Source organism: Ambystoma mexicanum, chromosome 2q, assembly GCF_040938575.1.
Source record: "Ambystoma mexicanum isolate Mex_15411 chromosome 2q, UKY_AmexF1_1, whole genome shotgun sequence".
In the NCBI taxonomy this organism is placed as follows: domain Eukaryota; kingdom Metazoa; phylum Chordata; class Amphibia; order Caudata; family Ambystomatidae; genus Ambystoma; species Ambystoma mexicanum.
The window spans coordinates 491,643,328-491,654,404 of NC_090924.1; positions in this window are offsets into that span (position 1 = coordinate 491,643,328).

Below are 11,077 nucleotides of genomic sequence, written 5' to 3' on the forward strand. Positions count from 1 at the left end.
AGGCCTAATCAAGATGATATATGTTGGAATTGAAAATCCAATGTGGGCACCTTTCTGCATATATTTTGGACGTTTCAGAGAGTCCAGTCCTTCTGGGATGTCCTCCTATGTGTGGATCTAGTTTTGGGTCTTTTACTTTCTCGTAGTCCCTAGGATGTGTGTTGGGCGTGTTCCCGGTTGGGCTTAAGCTATCCATTGGTCTACATTTTTGGGACTATAGAGCCATTTTGATGCCAAAGAAACACATTCTAAAATATTGGGAAAGCGACCTTAGACCCTCTGTGGATGGATGGTTACATGGTCTATCAATTTTTTCAGGCAGAGAGAGGGTATCCTTTCAGGTAAAGAGAAAGGTTGACAAGTACTCTGACATTTGGGACGTCTTCAATTAATGATATGTTTAATCCTAATCCCCTCCCCCTTCGGTACCCCTCATCTCTTTACCTCCCCTTTACTGCCCATAGACCCCTTTATTTTTATTTTTTCTTCCCTTCTTTGTATGTAAAGATTGTTTACTGTTGATGGCATGTTCTTGTTATATTTTCACGTGCTTGCGGTTCTTCTGTTGCTGATTGAATTCTCTTTGAAAATGTAATAAACAATGTTTATTAAAAAACGGAAATATTAGTTTATCTTTATTTCTATTACAACTGACAGGGGTGGATTGGGAGCCAAAAGTGGCCCTGAAAATAATGTTCAAAGTGTCCCCATGTTAGGGAGAATTCTCTTATAAGGCTAATTTCCCAAACCTAGTGAGTCCCCCAGCAGCTTTGCTGGATTTTTGGGGTTTCTTATTTTCTCCTGCTAAGAGTGAGACTCTTTTACTCCCACTCTTAGGCATGATTTGAGGTATGTCTTTGACTTGTTATGTGCTTATGGGCTATGGGGTTTCTTTTTACTCCATAGGGTATCATCTGTTTTTCTGTATGTGTGGTACACAGCACCCTCAGTGCAGTACCACAAGGGTGTCATAGTGACCCCCAAACATAGACTCCATACCCTGGGACTGACTATTGTCTCCCAGGCCATGTAAAGTCACCACTGGCTTTACTAGTCCAAAATTGTGAACAGAACCAGTACAAACCATCATATTGTGGAAGTATGGTAAGGGATAATTCGATTGCCCCTGGGTCTGTTTTCGAGGGGGCACTATCCGTCCCCCCTCGTCGAGTTTCTGGCTGGTGTCAGTGGATACCATGTGAAATATTCCACCGGAATATTCTCTATGGGATTTTCCCATTGATTTTAAACGCACCACTTTTTGGTGCAATGTTGAAGATACCGCCGGTTTATTTATTTAATATTAAATCACCGGTTGGGTCTTTTTGCCAGAACTCGATTCTAAAATGGCGTTTGTGTCCGTCTCTCTAACTCTGACCAAGGTCGAGCCTTTTGTTCCACTATTTTGGCGGGCTTCTCCACAGAAGCCCTCCAACTGGTGCCACTCTGTCTGGGTTCTACAGGAAGGGTGGAGGGGGAACTGGCACCCTGGACTGCGTTGCCTTAGCAACTCAAGTCGCACTCTACTCTGATTGGCTCAGTGGTGAGCAGCCCGGCTCACCACTTAGCATGTGTGATTGACAGCTAGGCTGATGAATGGGGGTTTTTCTGCATAAAGCCAGGCCCTTTGAGACTGGAACTTCAGAAGTCACCACAGGACCTAAGAATCCGAAGAGGGAAGAAGTTGAGCTATCTGCAATGACGACACCACCGGTGAAGCCCTGCTGCAACTACCTCACCACTTTCCCGACGACAAGAGAAGATCTTCTACTGGACGGGTCTTCTTCCCCTGAGCTGGTGGGATCAACCAGTTCACCCTTTTCGCCTTCCAAAGACGTCTCTTGGTCGAATCGCCCGTGCCAAGCACCCTGGCGGCCGGATAGCCCAGCTCCCTACTTTTGACCGTGGATAAAAGAACTACACCTTTTAATCGGGAACTCCGCGGCTGGTTTCTACCTGTGCAGTGCAATGACTCTCCGTACCCTCCTCAACGAGATCTTCTCTTCCCCTGGTCGGAACCAGGAACTTCAACCACTGCCAGGAACAACTGCCCCCGCTGGAGCTTACTTTCTCTTTAAGGTACTGTGTCCTGCCTGGCCTCCGTTTCTACAGATTGCTAAAGGTGACCCTTAAATACTTGGCTTCTAAAGTGGGTTGGCTCCAGGCCTTCTAACTATGGGGCCGATTCATGGAACAAATGTGCGCCGAAAATCTTCGCGCAAGCAGGCGCAAGCAGGCGCAAGCGGAAAAAACAGGCGCACGCGCACCCGTGCGATTCATGGAAGTCCCTGCGCGTGTTCACCTCGGGATGTGCGCCAAACCCGTACATGGCGCACAAGTCACTGCAACATCCCGAAAGGCGTGCGCGACGCGCACAGTGAAAGCGCATAACCTCGGCGCATACACCAGAAAGTGGGCGGGACACGGGACGTAACACGCGGAATGGGGAACAACGCGCGAAAATAAGGGCGTAACTGGGGATGTACTGCAGGGAAGCAGACGGAACGCCCACACGCACTCGAACACACGTATTCATGGAATCGAATAGGGCAAAGACACGCACAAGCTGAAACACGTCCGCCACACGAAGGCAGGCAGTAGAGTCCCAGCGCATCACAAAAGTGGCAACATACAGCAATTGGGCCTGTGCGAGCGGGGCACGTGTATTGCGGGGGTGCGTGGGAAGCAACACACGCGATCGAGCGGGGTACGTGTATTTCGGGGGCGCGCGGGAAGTTACACACGCGATTGAGCGGGGTACGTGCATTTCGGGGGTGCGCGGGAAGTTACACACGTGATTGAGCGGGGTACGTGTATTTCGGGGGTGCGCAGGAAGTTAAATACGCGATTGAGCGGGGTACGTGTATTTCGGGGGTGCGCGGGAAGTTACACACGCGATTGAGCGAGGTACGTGTATTTCGGGGGTCCGCGGGAAGTTAAATATGCGATTGAGCGGGGTACGTGTATTTCGAGGGTGCGCGGGAAGTTACACACGCGATTGAGCGAGGTACGTGTATTTCGGGGGTGCGCGGGAAGTTACACACGCAATTGAGCGGGGTACGTGTATTTCGGGGGTGCACGGGAAGTTACACACGCGATTGAGCGGGGTACGTGTATTTCGGGGATGCGCGGGAAGTTAGATACGCGATTGAGCGAGGTACGTGTATTTCGGGGGTGCGCGGGAAGTTACACACGCGATTGAGCGGGGTACGTGTATTTTGGGGGTGCGCGGGAAGTCACACACGCGATCTCATCAGGGTACGTGTATTTCGGGGTGCGGGGGAAGTATCCCACGCAACATCAGCAGGGTACGTGTATTACAGGGGTGCGCGGGAAGTTACACACGCAATTCCATCAGGGTACGTGTATTACAGGGGTGCGCGGGGAGCAGCACACGTGAATTGCACGTGTGGGTCCTCCCAGGTGTTCCCTCTACACCCTCCACGGCCCCTGCAGGCAGATCACACCACAGGGGCCTACCCAGCACATGTCCTGCAGGCACCCCATCCACCATGGCCATGCCCACCAGCCAACCCACATGTCAACTTGCACTACTGCCCACCAACGCATGTCCCCCTGCACCCCCAGCCACCAGGGGCACCCTCCACCAGGCCCCCACCCATGTCTCCCACCACCCCCACCCCCCAGCACTGTGGGCCACCTGCCAGCAGGCCCCCACCCATGTCCAACTCATGTTCCCCACCACCTCCCAGCCACCAGGGGCAGCCTCCACCAGGCCCCCACCCATGTCTCCCACCACCCCCACCCCCCAGCACTGTGGGGCACCTGCCAGCAGGCCCCCACCCATGTCCAACTCATGTTCCCCACCACCCCCACCCCCCAGCCACCAGGGGCAGCCTCCACCAGGCCCCCACCCATGTCTCCCACCACCCCCACCCCCCAGCACTGTGGGCCACCTGCCAGCAGGCACCCACCCATGTCCAACTCATGTTCCCCACCCCCCCACCCCCCAGCCACCAGGGGCAGCCACCACCAGGCCCCCACCCATGTCTCCCACCACCCCCATCCCCCAGCACTGTGGGGCACCCGCCAGCAGGCCCCCACCCATGTCCAACTCATGTTCCCCAGCACCCCCACCCCCCAGCACTGTGGGGCACCTGCCAGCAGGCCCCCACCCATGTCCAACTTATGTTCCCCACCACCCCCACCCCCCAGCACTGTGGGGCACCTGCCAGCAGGCCCCCACCCATGTCCAACTCATGTTCCCCACCACCCCCACCCCCCAGCCACCAGGGGCAGCCTCCACCAGGCCCCCACCCATGTCTCCCACCACCCCCACCCCCTAGCACTGTGGGACACCTGCCAGCAGGCCCCCACCCATGTCCAACTCATGTTCCCCACCACCCCCACCCCCCAGCCAACAGGGGCAGCCTCCACCAGGCCCCCACCCATGTCTCCCACCACCCCCACCCCCCAGCACTGTGGGGCACCTGCCAGCAGGCCCCCACCCATGTCCAACTCATGTTCCCCACCACCCCCACCCCCCAGCCACCAGGGGCAGCCTCCACCAGGCCCCCACCCATGTCTCCCACCACCCCCACCCCCCAGAAATGTGGGGCACCTGCCAGCAGGCCCCCACCCATGTCCAACTCATGTTCCCCACCCCCCCAGCCACCAGGGGCAGCCTCTTCCAGGCCCCACCCATGTCTCCCACCACCCCACCCCCCAGCACTGTGGGGCACCTGCCAGCAGGCCCCCACCCATGTCCAACTCATGTTCCCCACCACCCCACCCCCCAGCCAGCAGGGGCAGCCTCCACCAGGCCCCCACCCATGTCTCCCACCACCTCCACCCCCCAGCACTGTGGGGCACCTGCCAGCAGGCCCCCACCCATGGCCAACTCATGTTCCCCACCACCCCCACCCCCCAGCCACCAGGGGCAGCCTCCACCAGGCCCCCACCCATGTCTCCCACCACCCCACCCCCCAGCCACCAGGGGCAGCCTCCACCAGGCCCCCACCCATGTCTCCCACCACCCCCACCCCCCAGCACTGTGGGGCACCTGCCAGCAGGCCCCCACCCATGTCCAACTCATGTTCCCCACCACCCCCACCCCCAGCCACCAGGGGCAGCCTCCACCAGGCCCCCACCCATGTCTCCCACCACCCCCACCCGCCAGCACTGTGGGCCACCTGCCAGCAGGCCCCCACCCATGTCCAACTCATGTTCCCCACCACCCCCACCCCCCAGCACTGTGGGGCACCTGCCAGCAGGCCCCCACCCATGTCCAACTCATGTTCCCCACCACCCCCATCCCCCAGCCACCAGGGGCAGCCTCCACCAGGCCCCCACCCATGTCTCCCACCACCCCCACCCACCAGCACTGTGGGGCACCTGCCAGCAGGCCCCCACCCATGTCCAACTCATGTTCCCCACCACCCCCACCCCCCAGCACTGTGGGGCACCTGCCAGCAGGCCCCCACCCATGTCCAACTCATGTTCACCACCACCCCCACCCCCAGCACTGTGGGGCACCTGCCAGCAGGCCCCCACCCATGTGCAACTCATGTTCCCCAACCAACATGTCATCACAATCTAGATCCCTGGTCCCTATGGTCAGCCTCCAAATGCAAAACACCCACCCGAGTATTGCATCCACCCACTCATAATTTGCAATTACATCACAAAACACAAATTGCAAGTTCCGAAACAAACACATTTCCCTCACATACACCCAATGGGTGTCAGTGAACCTCAAAACACATATCATGAAATGCATGAAACCAATGAGATACCACACATTGAAGTTCACCAAAAAAAAATATGTATTAAAGGAAACATAAATAGAATAAAAAATGAAGAAACAGAAATGTGAATGTACAAAAATTAAAAGAAGCATGTCCGTGAAAAAAAGCAAAACCAAAAATAAAAATCGAAAGTAATGTTGTCCAAAGTCAATGTCCACAAAACAAAATCCAATGGGAAATAAAAAAAAAAGCCATTGCTCCATGGTTAAAAAGTGAAAAAAAAAATACAATCCAACAGTGAACTATGTACATGGGAACAAGCCAGGGTCCATTATCCCAACAAAAGAAAGGAAACCTATCTAACTACACTAAGGGGGTAATTCATAGAATTCAGCGCACAAGTGGCGCACGCGGCTGGCGCACAGTGTGCGCCTGCGAATCCCTGCGCCAGCCGCGTGCGCTAAAATACATTTCCACGCACAGCATACTCATGGATTCCAGCCACCAAAACCAGCCGTGGCGCACAGTGGCGCAGCGACCCTGCAGCAGCGCCAGTTACGCCCCCAAGAACGCCTCTCGCACAGGGAAAAGCCATCAATATACCCAATCCAGAGCAAAGGGCTGCGCTAACCCTGTACCAGCACGGCAAGCGGGCTACGTGTATCACTGGGGTGCACGGGAAGTACCTCACGCGACTGGCCCCGTGCGAGCAGGGTACGCGTATTTCAGGGGTGCACGGGAAGTACCACACGCGATTTCCACAGGGTACGCGTATCTCAGGGGTGCGCGGGAAGTGCCACAAGCGATTTCAGCAGGGTACGTGTATTTCAGGGGTGCGCGTGAATTTCCACACGCGATTGGGCCCGTGCGAGCAGGGTACGCGTATCTCAGGGGTGCGCGGGAAGTGCCACATGCGATTTCAGCAGGGTACGTGTATTTCAGGGGTGCGCTGGAATTTCCACACGCGATTGGGGGTACGCGTATCTCAGGGGTGCGCGGGAAGTGCCACACGCGATTTCAGCAGGGTACGTGTATTTCGGGGGTGCGGGGGAATTTTCACACGCGACATCAGCAGGGCACGTGTATTTCAGGGGTGCGCGTGAATTTCCACACGTGATTGGTGGTACGCGTATCTCAGGGGTGCGCGGGAAATTCCACATGCGATTTCATCATGGTACGTGTATTTTAGGGTGTGGGGCAAGTTTCACACGCGACATCAGCAGGGCACGTGTATTTCAAGGGTGCGCGGGAAGTTCGACGCGCGATCTCATCAGGGTACGTGTATTTCGTGGTGCGGGGGAAGTTTCACACGCGACATCAGCAGGGTACGTGTATTCCAGGGGTGCGCGGGAAGTTCCACACGCGATTCCATCAGGGTACGTGTATTCCAGGGGTGCGCGGGAAGTTCCTCACGCGATTGGGCCCGTGCGAGCAGGGTACGCACATTTCAGGGGTGCGCGGGAAGTTCCACACGCGATTCCATCAGGGTACGTGTATTACAGGGGTGCGCGGGGAGCACCACACGTGAATTGCACGTGTGGGTCCTCCCAGGTGTTCCCTCTACACCCTCCACGGCCCCTGCAGGTGGCTCACACCACAGGGGCCTACCCTGCACATGTCCTGCAGGCTCACCATCCACCATGGCCATGACCCCCAGCCAACCCACATGTCAACTTGCACTACTGCCCACCAACGCATGTCCCCCTGCACCCCCAGTCACCAGGGGCACCCTCCACGAGGCCCCCACCCATGTCTCCCAGCACCCCCACCCCCCAGCAGTGCAGGGGCACCCACCACCAGGCCCCCACCCATGTCTCCCAGCACCCCCACCCCCCAGCCACCAGGGGCAGCCTCCACCAGGCCCCCACCCATGTCTCCCACCACCCTCACCCCCCAGCCACAAGGGGCACCCACCACCAGGCCCCCACCCATGTCCAACTCATGTTCCCCACCACCCCCACCCCCCAGCACTGTGGGGCACCTGCCAGCAGGCCCCCACCCATGTCCAACTCATGTTCCCCACCCCCCCACCCCCCAGCCACCCCCCAGCACTGTGGGGCACCTGCCAGCAGGCCCCCACCCATGTCCAACTCATGTTCCCCACCACCCCCACCCCAAGCACTGTGGGGCACCTGCCAGCAGGCCCCCACCCATGTCCAACTCATGTTCCCCACCACCCCCACCCCCCAGCAGTGCAGGGGCACCCACCACCAGGCCCCCACCCATGTCTCCCAGCACCCCCACCCCCCCAGTCACCAGGGGCATCCTCCACCAGGCCCCCACCCATGTCTCCCAGCACCCCACCCCCCAGCCACCAGGGGCAGCCTCCACCAGGCCCCACCCATGTCTCCCACCACCCCCACCCCCCAGCCACCAGAGGCACCCACCACCAGGCCCCCACCCATGTCTCCCAGCACCCCCACCCCCCCAGTCACCAGGGGCAGCCTCCACCAGGCCCCCACCCATGTCTCCCAGCACCCCACCCCCCAGCCACCAGGGGCAGCCTCCACCAGGCCCCACCCATGTCTCCCAGCACCCCCACCCCCCAGTCACCAGGGGCAACCTCCACCAGGCCCCCACCCATGTCTCCCACCACCCCGACCCCCAGCAGTGCAGGGGCAGCCTCCACCAGGCCCCCACCCATGTCTCCCACCACCCCCACCCCCCAGCACCATGGGGCACCCTCCACCAGGCCCCCACCCATGTCTCCCACCACCCCCACCCCCCAGCAGTGCAGGGGCAACCACCACCAGACCCCCACCCATGTCTCCCACCACCCCCACCCCCCCAGTCACCAGGGGCAGCCTCCACCAGGCCCCCACACATGTCTCCCAGCACCCCCACCCCCAGCCACCAGGGGCAGCCTCCACCAGGCCCCCACCCATGTCTCCCACCACCCCCACCCCCCCCAGCAGTGCAGGGGCAGCCTCTACCAGGCCCCCACCCATGTCTCCCAGCACCCCCACCCCCCAGCACTGTGGGGCACCCTCCACCAGGCCCCCACCCATGTCTCCCACCACCCCCACCCCCAGCAGTGCAGGGGCACCCACTACCAGGCCCCCACCCATGTCTCCCACCACCCCCACCCCCCAGCCACCAGGGGCAGCCTCCACCAGGCCCCCACCCATGTCTCCCACCACCCCCACCCCCCCAGCAGTGCAGGGGCAGCCTCCACCAGACCCCCACCCATGTCTACCACCACCCCCACCCCCCAGCACTGTGGGGCACCTGCCAGAAGGCCCCCACCCATGTCCAACTCATGTTCCCCACCACCCCCACCCCCCAGCACTGTGGGGCACCTGCCAGCAGGCCCCCACCCATGTGCAACTCATGTTCCCCAGCCAACATGTCATCACAATCTAGATCCCTGGTCCCTATGGTCAGCCTCCAAATGCAAAATACCCACCCGAGTATTGCATCCACCCACTCATAATTTGCAATTACATCACAGAACACGAATTGCAAGTTCCGAAACAAACACATCTCCCTTACATACACCCAATGGGTGTCAGTGAATCTCAAAACACATATCATGAAATGCATGAAACCAATGAGATACCACACATTGAAGTTCACCAAAAAAAATATGTATTAAAGGAAACATAAATAGGATAAAAAATGAATAAACAGAAATGTGAATGTACAAAAATTAAAAGAAGCATGTCCGTGAAAAAAAGCAAAACCAAAAATACAATTCCAAAGTAATGTTGTCCAAAGTTAATGTCCACAAAACAAAATCCAATGGGAAATAAAAAATAAAGCCATTGCTCCATGGTTAAAAAGTGAAAAAAAAATACAATCCAACAGTGAACTATGTACATGGGAACAAGCCAGGGTCCATTATCCCAACAAAAGAAAGGAAACCTATCTAACTACACTAACTAATAAAATAAACTATATACAAAAATGTGGCCAATGTCCGAAAGGTCCAAATAAAATCAAAACAAAAATGAAACCTAACACTACCTACATAACTATGTACAAGGGCAGCGGGCTAGTTTCACGGCTCACTTGTGGATGTCCCGGGCCAGGGCATCATCGAACTCCTCCTCAATGTCCCGGAGGCGGTCCTCCTCCATGTCCCCGAGGGTCCGCAGGGCCGTCGACGTCTCCACCTCCAAACCCCTGCGGATTGCCTCGAGGCACTCGGCCCGCCTCAGGGCCCTCCGCATGTAGTTCTCCGCCCTGACCATTGTGAGCCGTGCCTCTTCCGCCCGCTGCCGCTCCACATCTATGGCGTGGCCCAACCGCTGCCACACGGAAGACACTCTCTGTCCTGGGTCCTCCTGCCCTCTGGCCGATGCCTGCCCCTCCGATGTTGAAGGCCCCGAGCCTTCATGGCTCCCACCACGTTGCTGCTGTGCTTCTGCCCGTGCACTGCCTCCTACTGCCTGCACATCCTCTGCCGGCTGGGGTGCAGTCGTAGATGTGGCCACCCCTGCTGGACGTCCGACTCCCGACTGTGGCAGGGATGCCTCCTCCACCAGCCTGGCCGCACCGTCAGAGGCAGCTCCACAGGGCACCCAGGTGACTGATGGGTGGGAAGATGGCACGGCGGACGACTGGCGCATAGGGGGTCCAGTTGAGGAGGGGGTCGTAGCAAGCCCCATCAGACGGAGGAATCCGGCCTGGGTGACATGTCCCAGCAGGCTGACGTGGTCAACGAGCCATTCAAAATGACGTGCAGTCTCTTCATGAAAAGACTGCAGGTCACCTTGCATGGCCCGTTGACGCAACGCCACACCAGCCAGGACAGGCTCAACCCGGACCTGGATAGCCACGTCCGCAGGACGTGAGCTCATCCCCTGCCTGAAAACTGGTCTGGACGTAGGCATCCCTGCTGGTGCAAGATGATGCAGGGACAGGATCAGGGACAGGATTGCACACAGGCACCTCCGCGGCAGCCTGTGCTGCCTCCTGTCCCTGGTCCTGCACTGCACCACTAGCACCAGTGGGATCCCCACCACCAGACCCCGTCTCTGGTGCTTGCACGGCCTCCTCCTCCACCAAACCCCCCACCAACCTGGATGACTCCGTGCCATCTTCCCCTGTTGGGCCCTGTGGGGTCCCAGCTGCCCCTTCTGCTGCCGAGGAGTCCAACTCCAACCTCCGCCTCTTGGAGCTCCCCCCGGCAGCTGCGGCCTGTGACGCGGCACCAGACTCCTCACTCCCCGACGAGATCACAACATGGGAGGGGAGCCGGGCCTTGCGTCTCCGGCTGGCGGTGGGATCCCCGCCGCTGTGCTCCACAGCACCTTCTCCGCCCTCTTTATCAGTTGACGCTGCAGAGAGGGAGAAACAAAACACAGGCATCAGGGCACTGTACAATGGACTGATACACACATGACAGTTGTACATGAGTGGCATTG